General features: G+C 45.0%; 1 protein-coding gene across 1 annotated transcript in view; it reads right to left on the bottom strand.

Moving 5' to 3' along the window:
* Positions 1 to 6829: 6829 nt before the first annotated feature.
* The window catches only part of EDN3 (endothelin 3), a 131099-nt gene continuing 124984 nt past the window's right edge, over positions 6830 to 12944 (bottom strand). Inside the window, exon 3 of the transcript XR_005587737.1 lies at positions 6830 to 7079. The gene's annotated coding sequence lies outside the window, so the exon portion shown is untranslated. The remainder of the gene's footprint in view (positions 7080 to 12944) is intronic.

The raw sequence follows: 12944 nt of genomic DNA, 5'->3' as shown, positions 1-12944 counted from the left end.
AAAATATTGAATGGGCTTATCTATGCATCAAAGCAGAGAGCAGCATAATGCCCAGATTTAAATATCCTTAGGAAATTAGTGTTAAAATAAATAGCCCCTGTCACAGATCCACAGAATCGGTGCTATGGCCCTAACTTTGGAACAGCCTCTGGGAGGATTCCTTCAGTGAGCCATATCCCCTATGGAGTCTCACTCTTCCTTGAGGGTAAGCCCTATGGTGTCACCTCCTTAGGCTGGACTGCTCGTCCGTCAGCACTCCTGCTTCCCACCGTTAGCTCCATTGAGCGAGTCCCACTGAGGAAAACTTGTACTATCTCAGGGAGCGGCACACCTCCCACAGCATCTGCTGTGATATTGGCACAGCGTTGCCTAAACAGAAGGGTTTGTTAGTTAACTGGAACAGAACACAGCACAGGAAAGTCCTTGGTTAGCAGAGAGAAGAAGGTTACAGCATGGTCCATCTGGGTTAGCCCAAATTCCCAGCCAACCTGTGTGTCCCCCTCTTGGTTCCTGCTCTATCCCCCTTTGTCCAAGGCCTGGTCTACACTGGGTGGGGGGTCAAACTAAGGCACGCGACTTCAGCTACGTGAATAGCGTAGCTGAAGTCGAACGACCTTAGTTCGACTGACTTACCCATCCTGACGCCGTGGGATCGAAGTCCATGGCTCCCCCGTCGACTCCGCCACCGCTGTTCGCGGTGGCGGAGTTCCGGAGTCGACGGGAGCGCGTCCGGAGTTCGAACTATCGCGTCTAGATTAGACGCGATAGTTCGTACTCCGAGAAGTCGAACTCTCCGCGTCGACCCGGCGGGTAAGTATGGACCTACCCCAAGTTTCTGGCCCGGTCCCACCTCTCCTTTGTTGTCTAGCTGGTCAAACACTGTTGGCTTCCTGCGGAGGGAGGAGAATCTATGGTCGTTCATTCTTAGGTGGCAAATGTCCTAGAGATTGGCTTTCCCATTGTCTTCATGGGAACTTTCCAATGACATGAGCCCCAAACTGGAGCCAGCTAGGCATCAACCATACCTGTGTGACAGTCTGCCCAAGAGTAAACAACCCTTTTCCAGTCCCTAGGTGACAATGCGGCATACAGGGGAAACTGAGCCACACACAGGATTCATACAAAGTATTATAGAAAATCCCCACCCCATCACAGCCTCCCGCCTCCCCCACACACCCCTTTATATTTAAAGCCCCATGCAAGGGCTCAGACCAAGTAAACTAGAAACCTTCAAAGGAGCGAGGTTTCAGAGCGGTAGCCATGTTAGTCTGTATCAGCAAAAACAACGAGGAGTCCTTGTGGCACCTTAGAGACTAACAAATTTATTTGGGCATAAGCTTTCGCAGGCTACAACCCACTTCATCAGATGCATGGAGTGAAAAATACAGGAGCAGGTGTAAATACATGAAAGGACGTCTATCAAGCATTCTTAAAACTGCAGTACCCACCTGGTGACGTGAAGAAACGGATTGACAGAGCCAGAAGGGTACCGAGAAGTCACCTACTACAAGACAGGCCCAACAAAGAGAGTAACACAACACCACTAGCCGTCACCTACAGCCCCCAACTAAAACCTCTCCAGCACATCATCAAGGATCTACAACCTATCCTGAAGGACAATCTCTCACTCTCACAGACATTGGGAGACAGGCCAGTCCTCGCCTACAGACAGCTCCCCTAACCTGAAGCAAATACTCACCAGCAACTACACACCACACAACAAAAACACCAACCCAGGAACCAAAACCTGCTACCAGGGGCGGGCGGCGGCGCCTCGGCGGGGGCGCCGCGCGGGCCGCCGCCCGTGCCGGTCCCGTGGTCCGGTGTGGTCCTCATGGTGCGGTGGGCGCATCCCATCATGGAGCTCAGAGCTCAGGGAGCCAAGCGAGGGGGGGGGGAGGCCCTCATGCCGCCTGCTGCGGCAGGTCCCAGGCTCCAGGCTCACCCCCACAGGCATGACTGCGGAGGCCGAAGGTCCGCCCCGAAAAATGCCACCCTACCCCGACAATGCCGCCCCACGCGCCTGCTTGGCACGCTGGGGTCTGGAGCCGGCCCTGCCTGCTACAAACCCCGGTGCCAACTCTGTCCACATATCTATTCAAGGGAGTCGGGACACCATCATAGGACCTAGCCACATCAGCCACACCATCCGGGACTCGTTCACCTGCACATCTACCAGTGTGATATATACCATCATGTGCCAGCAACGCCCCTCTGCCATGTACATTGGCCAAACCAGACAGTCTCTATGCAAAAGAATAAATGGACACAAATCTCACATCAGGAATCATAACATTCAAAAACCAGTAGGAGAACACTTCAATCTCTCTGATCACTCAATAACAGACCTAAAAATGGCAATTCTTCAACAACAAAAACTTCAAAAACAGACTCCAACGTGAAGCTGCAGAACTGGAATTAATTTGCAAATTGGATACCATCAGATTAGGCCTGATTAAAGACTGGGAGTGGTTGGGTCATTACAAAACCTAAACTTAATTTCCCCAACACTAATTTCTCCCTACTGTTACTCACACCTTCTCTTCAACTGTCTGTAATGGGCCACTCTCTTACCACTTCAAAAGTTATTTTTCCTCCCTTGGTATCCTACTGTTAATTGATTTATCTCATTAGACTGACCTCACACCTGGTAAAGCAACCCCCATCCTTTCATGTATTTATACTTGCTCCTGTATTTTTCACTTCATCCATCTGATGAAGTGGGTTCTAGCCCACGAAAGCTTATGCCCAAATAAATTTGTTAGTCTCTCAGGCAGGGGCGGGCAAACTTTTTGGCCTGAGGGCCACATCGGGTTTCTGAAATTGAATAGAGGGCCGGTTAGGGGAGGCTGTGTCACCCCAAACGGCCAGGTGTGGCCCAGCCCCCACTCCAATCCGACCCCACCCCGATTGCCGCCCTGGGTCACCTGCCCAATCCACTCCCCCCTGCTCCCTGTCCCCTGACCGCCCCTGGAACCCCTGCCCCTAACTGCCCCCCACCGCCCCATCTAACGTCCACCCCTTCCTGACTGCTCCCCTGGGATCCCTGCCCCCATTCAACCCCCCTGTTCCCCGCCCTCTGACTGCCCCACCCCATCCACACACCTGCCCCCGACCACCACCCCGAACTCCCCTGCCCTCTATCCAACCCCCTCCCCCTCGCTCCCTACCCCCTTACCGTGCTGCCTGCAGCACCGGTGGCTGGCAGCGCTACAGCCGCGCCGCCCAGAGCACTGGGAGAGGCCGGCTCTGCAAGAGCCCCACCACCCAGAGCATTTCGCCTGCGGCGCAGCGAGCTGAGGCTGCGGGGGAGGAGGACAGTGGGGGAGGGGCCAGGGGCCAGCCTCCTGGGCCAGGAGCTCAGGGACCGAGCAGGAGGGTCCCGCAGGCCGTAGTTTGCCCACCTCTGCTCTGAGGTGTCAAAGGAGAGAGTTCAGATGATAGTGAAAATGTGAAGGGCTTCTCTGAGGTTTCTGGGGAGGGTGATTTCTATACCCTTGGGGAAATGAGGCTATGTTAATTTCTAAAGGAAAGGACATTTGTTGTGGTTAATGATGTTGCAACGAAATTGCATTTCTCTGGCAGTTTTTTTTTAGGAGGGATCTGCTGCTTTTATTAAAGCCAATGCATTGTGGTTTGCTACATAGACAGCCTGTCCATTACTTTCCCGTGGGGTGCGTTGGAAGCGTATATTTTAATGTATTTGTTTCTTCATCGGGTTCTCATTTACAAAGTGCACGTCTGCATATGCTTTGGATTGGTGCATGGGAAAATATATTCCTTTTCCAAAGCAGTTAGTCTGAGAGTAATTTAAATGGACACCTTTGTAGTCCCTGGTATGGATGGACCTATAATAATTTGAGATGGCATTTTTTTTATGAGGCCTCGATGAGACATCAGGTTCGACTGAATTATTCCAAGGACAAATCTGGCACATTATATGAATCTAACAAACCAGTTGCTTCAACATCTGAAGATTTGGGATACACCAGTGAGGAGCTTTGGTGTGGAGAATTGTATCAGATTCTGAAGAATCCTCCCTAGCTCCCAAAACTGAGTCACTCACTTTGTGCTATGTTAGTTATGAAACTTCGGAGTTGTGACTACCATCCCTTTCTTTATGGTAGCATGTGGGGGAGTCCCAAAACATTTCTCTGTTGTAAAATGAGTTTACAGTATGGAAAAGGTTGAGGAGCACTGTTACAGACCATACAGGCTTCCTGCGGTTGCTCAGATACCCTAGGTGCTTAATGACATCTGAATCTGCAGGTGTGGCAATGACAGCTGTCACACAACAGGAAAGGTTACATTTCTTCTGTTTGTTGTGTATGAGGTGGTTTATGTTTTGGGGTAGTTTCCATTGTTTATATCACCTTCTTTGGCTCTTTTTAATAACAATTTTCACTCTTTTCCTTTTACTAACCATTAATTATTTTTTATTTTATTTTGCCCATCGGTTTATTCAAGTGCACAGATAGCCCCCCTCACCACTGTAGCTGAATGCCTCACAAACATTATTGAGCCCACTCTCATCTCCTGAGGTAGAGAACTAATGTTATCTCCATTTTTCTGAGAGGGAACTGAGGCACAGAGAAATTAAGTGACTTGCCCAGAGTCACATGGAAATTTGTGGCAGAGCTGGGGCTTGAACCAAGATCTCTTTAGTCCTAGTCCAGTACCTTAACCATAAGAATATATTTCCTGACCGGCATAACAAATCAGGCTATGCGTCCAGATAACTACCTAGCTGGCCACATGTGTAATTGTGATAGCTGTCCACATATAAGTCCAGGTGTAGGTCTGACACACACACACATTCGCATCCATTTTTGTGTGTGAAGTTGTGATTGCAAAGATCCTAAAAATGTCCTGTAAGTGTAAGGCCTAAATGTCTCTCTAAGTGTAAAGAAATTAAAGCAAATTATTCCCCTTCCTTCCACGACAATGCCCATATTAAAAATGAGGACAAGTGATTTTGTAAATATCTTTAAATTTGGTCTCCCAAAAGGAGATGGACGCATACCTGCCTGTATTGCTGCAATGCTAATTATGTGCTAGGGGATCTAGAGCCTTGTACAGTTGTCTCTCTTTTTTTTTCCTTATTATTTAAACTGAACTAGATGAGGAATTAGGACTATAAAAATGAGGACCCTGTTAAGGGACAAGGGTCAAATCCTGCTCAGTCATCCTTCAAGTGAGTAGGTCCCATTGAGTTCAATAGGAAACTGAGTGATAGTCTCCTTTTGGGGGAAGAGGCAGACATGGGATGAGTGCTGGAGGTGAGTTAGACCTGGCAGACTGGGGAGACAGAATTAAAGATTTCAGGAATGTAATGCATGGGGAAACACAGCATTGGTCTTGTCCAAGTCAAAATGTCACATGAGCCAGCCGTAAAATATTGCTTGGCTACTGGCCTCCCTGTAGCACTCAAGATGGAGATCAAAGGAAGACCCCCTACAACTACACAGAAGAGCCCAGAGGGGGTTCAAGCATGTTACCAAGGTAAATCCTCTGGGAGCTAATGAAATTGAAATTACTTTAGCACAGTTTAAAGGTTAATGATCTTGCAATGAATGACATGACAGGATGTAAATTGCACTCTATCCAATGGCCAGTTCTAGGCTTTTTGTCGTCTGAATCGCTCACTATCTTTTAATTAGCAATTTTTTTACTGATTTGATAAAACGCAAGAGTCTGAGCCCATGTTCAAGTCCACTGAACCTTCCTTATCAGTACAGATGTTGAATTCTTTTCCTTCCACAGTTTCTATATGTATCAAATATAATAATCCGTAATAATCCATATTATTTTTTTTAAAAGCAAAACAACCAAAAACACAGCAAAACCCCTAACTGCAAAGCAAGAAAAATGTTTAATGGATCCTTCCAACAACCTGATGGAGTGAGATTTGCTTTTCTTAATTATAACCATAAGGAGGTCTAGGAAGGATGGTTTTCTTGGTCTAAGGGGGTGAACTGTCTGTTCACAAAGAAGAAGGGGAAAGTATTCAGATTTTTTGGCTGATGAATATTGGGGTTTTCTTGAGAAATATTCTAAGAAAGGGAATTGAGATTTGCTAGAGTCTCTGTTGTTTCAAATGTATTTTTACTATGACTAATGTGTCTCATGTCCTGGTTATTCTGGATTTAACCATCACATTGGGGTTTTTTTCCTGCACTGGGCTGCTCTAGGATATTGTATAGACAGCCACCAGATATTAGCTGGGAAACAACTGACCTGCCAAAAAACATACACCCCCTCAACTGGTAATCCCAGAGGAAAATAATGCAAAATCCATGGGAGACTTTCTGCAGCTGCTGCAGACACATATGGAGAGAAAAATGGCCTGTTTCACCTCTCACTTTGCTGATGTAAACCAGATGCAAGTGGGCCAGATCCAAAGGTGCACTAGAGTAGAGCTCGGCACACCTAAGGAGTGGGGAGATGGATGCTATATAGGCCGATGTCCTATGGATTGAATCAGGGGCCTCCGGAGCTAAAAGCATGAGCTGCTACAGCTTGAGCTTAACTGTGGCTGTGACAGACTCATACCCCCCTACAGATTGGGTGCAGAGGGGGAACCTGGAGCACTCATTCACCATTGGTTACGCAGAGGTATCATACTAGCCGTATTCACAGGAGTGAATTTTGCTTACGGGTACAAAGCTTACTAGCCATTGGAGGAGAAGTCTCCTTTCTTTCCCACACTGACTGTATCTCCACAGCAATCCCTTGCTTATTTTGGTCTCCGATGAGATGTAGAAAAATCCCGCTCCAAAACACTCTGTCTTTATGAAAATAATCTTCTGTTTCGCTCTCATTCTCCTAGCTCAGATTTCATTTATTTAAAGTGTTATCTGTTTGAAATAGGCTGGATCAAAAGGCCTCCGTATTAATCAATGATCTTGATTTCTTTAGCAGACCTCCAGTGCTGTGGTTTTAACTTCTTGCCCTTAGAATACAGTTTCCCTGCTCTTTTGTTGATATTTATAATATAATCCAACTTGCAATAGGAGGAACATAAAAAGTAGAAGCTTACTGTTGCGACAGGCTGCTGATACTGTCAGCTCTGCACAGACCTGTTGGAAGGATATTTCACAATTTAGGAAATATATCTAGTGTTTAGAAAATCAGACCCATGCAATGCAAGTCAGAACACAAGGACTCTCAAATTGAGCAGATTTATAGACCAAGACCACAGAGACTAAGGAAACAAAATTATAAATAGAAAATCGAAGAGGTAGCTAGTAAAAGTACTTTAGGGGATACATGTGATACACAGTATTGCCAGTCTTAAGTATTCAAAAATCATGAGATTTAAAAAAAAATAATTGATTATTTGCATTATATTTTGGAGCCTTTAGGGTTTGTATGTTCAAGCTTCTTTCTTTAACCACAAGAGTTAGGAATTTCCTCTTAAAAAAAGAAATTAAAGCTGAGATTTTCATATAACATGACTCCAGGAGCTGGAGCTTTAAGAAAAGCACCATACATCACAAGACTCATGATAAAATATGAGTCTATGAGAGCTGGCTGCACTGCTGAGCATCATAACCCTTGATGCCTGTTGCTTTTCTAGCAATAGAATTTGAAGTCAACTGCTGCTGCTGAAGAACATAGTCTTGGTCTGTTCCATTCTATTGTATTTAGACCCTCTCAGCAGTGAATGGCTTTAAACAGTGTTAGAAGTAATAACTTTAGGTATTAATGGAGAAACTCCAGCCTGGATAATTCAGGTAGTTTTAAGAATGAATTTCACTACTGTGTTGACATTCTGTTTCCTTTTAATTTAATTTGAAAACAGAGCCAAGTGCCAAGGATAAATTGACACACATTTCAGCATAAGCAACTTTCTTGAAACCTGGAACACTTAAGCCTTAAGTGTTTACCTACCCCATAGAACAAAGTCTGGAACATTTCATCTACAATGTCAAACAAAGGGGGTGGGAGGGGTTGACATAAGTATTTAATGGAACTGGTTGGGAAGTTTTTGATTAAATATTTTTTCACTGGAAAATGCTAATTTGTCAAAACTGTTTCTCAGGTCTAGGGTGAATGTTTGGAGTGGGAGAGGGAAGGAAAAAGTGACCCACTGAACCACCACAGGATAGATTATAGCCTGATGGCTGGTGCATTCACCTGAGATGTGGATGAGCCATGTTTCCCTGCCGAATTTGGCAGACTTAATCTTGGGTCTCCCACATCCCAGATGAGTGCCCTGACCACTGGGTTATTAGCTATTCTGGCATGGGTGTCTCTCATTTTCATTAGAACTCTCAAAAGGTCTCATTTTCGTTCTGCTGAAAAACTAAAACGAGTCTGAGAACCTCAATATTTTTTTGCAAACCAGAATTCTTGTTTTCTGGCCAGCCCTAGTCTTACGTTGTCATAAGTGATACTGAAATTTGACCTGTAATGTATAAACCACAGTTGCTAAACTATTACATGTTACCTTCCATATTTGAGAAACAAGAAACATTTGCACTAACAATGACTTCTAGCAAATATGCATCCAAATCTTATTAATTTCCTGTGTTTCATACGCATAAAATGCCTCCATTGTTCCCAGTTACCTAATCTCAGCTACTTGCTTCTGCAGCAGAAATGTGATTATCTTGGGAATAAAAGGATTACAAAACCAAACATATTAAACTAATGAGTTTACTGTAAATCAGTCTCAACAGATGATTGGCTCAGAGAAGTGTAAACTTTCCAAATGGAGAGACAACAAGGAAATTAACCTGCCAGAGGAACTAGGAGTTTCTAGTCAAAACTAGCATATTACCCTTTTAATGGAATAAACTCTGCAAGGTTTTCCTCATGGTGTTTTCTTTTAAATTTTCTGTTACTGGTGTGGGAGGGGCAAAGCTGGCATACCCATTCCCCCGCCCCCCAAGGGAAAGCAGGGGAGCCAGCCCCCAAAACTTGTGGATCCCTTAAGACCCATACAGATACAGAAGCATTGCTCAGATGAACAAGTCTAGCCATGCAGAGACCCTCAACCTTTGCATTGGCTTTGCAGCCCATGTTGCCAGCAGGGATGATACACATACCTCCGTCTATCCAGGGATGCTAGAACAGTCTTTATAGTAGGGGTGCTGAAAGCCCTTGAACCAAACTGGAAACCCTGTATATAAAGGAAACCACTTCAAGCCAGGGGATGCAGAAGCAGCCGCTACATCCTTAGTTTCAGCACCTATGGGTTTATGTGCAAAAATTCATTGACTTGCAAAATGTCTCCAGGGGTTTAGGAACTTGGAGTTCTTTTCTCCCCATAGAACTGAGGGAATATCATCCATCCCTAAAATGGTATTAGTCCGGTGCATTTTAGACATAATGAAAATGGCACTGGCCCCTTGTATTTTGCAGCTAAACTTGCCTAACATTACTTTTATCTATCTACACTTTGTACCATTGATACTTGCAGAATTTCAGTTGGTTTTAAATACATCTTTTCCTCACAGCTTGCCAAGTGTGTTTTATGAAGCTAAGGAAAGTCCTGACTAATCCTAAACTAGAGACTCAAGAATATAATATGCAGAGCTATATAACTGCGTAGAACTAGGCACAGCTGTAGGCACTTTGCATCTGGACTTGTTTGATGAAAGCTCTGCCATCTTTGATCCAGATGCACATTGCCATGATTAGTTCTATTTATCTGGAATTTCCATATTGCTGATTGCCCTATGTGTCAATTTCAGTGTACTTCTAGGTATTATTTACAGCTTAGATAGATGTTAAATAGGGCTACACCTGAGAGCCAGGTGTATAGGCAGGGGCAGCTCTAGAAATTCCGCCGCCCTTCCCCGGTCCCGCGGCCGGGGCAGAAGTGTCTGCGGACGGTCCCGTGGTCCCGCGGCTCCGGTGGAGCATCCGCAGGCACGCCTGTGGGAGCTCTGTCCGAGCCGCGGGACCAGCGCACCCGCCGCAGTCATGCCTGCGGGAGCTCAAGCGGAGCCGCGGGAAGAGGGGACCCTCCGCAGTCACACCTGCGGCAGGTCCGCTCGTCCCGGGGCTCCGGTGGACCTCCCGCAGGCTTGACTGCGGAAGGTCCGCCGGAGCCAAATGCCGCCCTGCCAGGACAATGCCGCCCCACGCGCCTGCTTGGTGCGCTGGGGTCTGGAGCCGGCCCTGTGTGTAGGTTTGGTCTGTATGAGTATCTACTGGATTGAAACTTCCTGCTAAGCTGAGCAATCTCCAGGCCGTGCAACACTGTTCTTGTCCTAGGTGCTTTAGTTCATTTTCTCTCTTAGATACTTTGGGAGCAGATCCTCAACTGGTGTAAATTTTCATCATTTCGTTATCGAACCCATGATGACTGACCCCATTTGAGGATCAACCCCTTTGACTTCTATCTCTGATCCCTCTCTCTCTCTCTCTCTCCTAGTTGTCTGATTTTTCAATATGCTGCCAGTGCACATTTAAGCACCATGCTTATGGTGGTTCTACTGCATCTTTGAATGGCCTGTGGCTAGTCAGCTGCACCTTTGAAACTACAGCAAGACCTAATGCCACACTCGGGCATTGTTTGAGCTTTAGGAAGAGAGTGCTACCTACTGAATCATCGACACCTGTTCCAGCAGGTTCCTTGTCCCATCCATATCCTGATAAAGCTTAACTCTGCTTAGCTTGTGAGAGCTGACTATTTCACAGCCTTAGTGGCATGGCTGCATTGCTGTCATTGTTGCTGAAAAGATCTAGATAATTCTGAGTGAGGGATTTGGGGCGGGGAGGGGATTGTTTGTTGGTTTGTTTTTGTTACTGGTTCTCATACCAGAATTGGTCTCGTATATATTTTATATAGGAGATACAATTGCTACTCTGTGTAGTGAAATTAGTTCTATTGTAAGATTTGGGTGGGTGGGAGCAGGGGAACCCTTCATATTCAAAAAAACCATGAGGAGTCTGGTGGCACCTTAAAGACTAACAGATTTATTGGGGCATAAGCTTTCATGGGTTTTTTACCCATGAAAGCTTAGGCCCAAATAAATCTGTTAGTCTTTAAGGTGCCACTGGACTCCTTGTTATTTTTGTGGATACAGACTAACACAGCTACCCCCTGATAATTCTTATTCAAAGGATTTTGTAGTATTTTAATGAGAAGCAGAATGGGGTTATGATAAACCAGGAGTAGGCAACCTATGGCACGGGTGCCTAAGGCGACACGCAAACTGATTTTCAGTGGCATTCACACTGCCTGGGTCCTGGCCACTGGTCCGGGGGGCTCTGCATTTTAATTTAATTTTAAATGAAGCTTCTTATGTTCTTATGTTCTTAAAGCATTTTAAAAACCTTATTTACTTTAACAAAACTATTGTTGTATGTATATATTAAAGACTTATAGAAAGAGACCTTCTAAAAACGTTAAAATGTATTACTGGCACACGAAACCTTAAATTAGAGTGAATAAATGACAATTTGGCACATCACTTCTGAAAGGTTGCTGACCCCTGTGATAAACCCTTTATGAACAGGAATTATGTACAGAAATGAGGAAACAAACTTCCCACTACTCTGTGTAGCTGCAACCTGTAACTGCCCTGTGTTGGGCTTCTTTGTTCCTGCCCCCAGGAAGGACAGTTTTTCAATTTCAGCTGCTACTAGAAATTCCATTTATCTACATGTTGCTTCCCCATCTACCTGCCCCGCTTCCGGCTTCTTATGTTGTGTAGTATTGAGTATTTTAAGATCTAGTATCTTTAGACTGGTTGGTTTATATCAAGTTGTGAGAATTGGCCCATTAGAAATATTAACCTTGTGTAACGCCAGCAGATCTGGTCATCAGCAGGCGGAATTGAACCTGGGACCTCTGGAGTTTAGTGCATGAGCCTCTACCGCATGAGCTAAAAGCCAACTGTCTCTTAGCTAAGGTTGTAGAGCACACTCATTTAACTCTCTCTATGTGGTCTAGGTGCCACTAGCTAGGACAGAACACCACTCCCAGGAGGTGTGTGGGTTACACTTGCACGTTTGATGCGGAAAGTATATTGATAGCAAATATATGGCTTTTCTTTATGTCCTATGAGCCACTGAGTACTAGGCAGGAGGGGACCGCTACTGGCCTGGCTTTGAAAATGTGGCCTTTATTTGTGTGCAAGCAACTTTGCACATTCAGTCACTATTTGTCAAACACTATTTCTTGTGCATACACAATGACAGAATTTACACCCGAGACCTCATTTGCACCCAGTTTGCCAATGCAAGAGTAAGGTTGTGCAAAGGTAAGATTCTCAGCTGGTAGAAATCAAGTGCAATTCCCTTAAAGTTAATGAAGCTACACCAGTTTACACCAGCTGAGAATCTGGCTTGCATGTATGCCTGAGTGACTAGCACATGATGTGCAAAATAGCATGCAATCCCTAGCCTAGAGAGGTGACTTTTTCTTCCTTTTGTTTTAATATTTACATCTTCCTCTCTGATGATGTGTATTTTTCTTCTCTGTTTGCAAAGATCTTGAGAACGCTGCTGAATAGATGAGCAAGAACTTGCTGAAATATTGTAATAATCTCATGGCCAGTTTGCTCCTATTAAATCTAAAGGCACAATACAGTAGCCACTCTACAGCCCAAGTCCCACACCCATTGAAGTCAATGAGCTTCATTGACTTTTGTGGGGTTTGGACCAGGCCGTACGTGCAGGTCTTCCATTGACTTCACTGGTAATTCTGCATGTTGAGCGTAACATAACCTAGATGGAAGCTCTACCTGACCTGGTGATGAGAAGTTTTGTCCATTTCTACATTTCATACCATGAACAAAAATGAACATGGGTGGTGCATAGAAAGAGAATGAAGAGCATAGAGGAAACTGAGGTTTCAAATGCTAAAGATAACAGACTACATTGTATTCTAAAAACATCACAGCTATTTACCTATAAAAGACGTATGCTTAGTTGTTTTAAGTTCATTTTCAGTGAAGACTGGTATGCTTTAATTGGATCCTCCT

This window comes from Mauremys reevesii, linkage group 13 (assembly GCF_016161935.1).
Source record: "Mauremys reevesii isolate NIE-2019 linkage group 13, ASM1616193v1, whole genome shotgun sequence".
NCBI classification, from domain to species: domain Eukaryota; kingdom Metazoa; phylum Chordata; order Testudines; family Geoemydidae; genus Mauremys; species Mauremys reevesii.
Note: the sequence above shows the minus strand (reverse complement) of the source record. Positions and strands in the feature narration are given on the sequence as shown.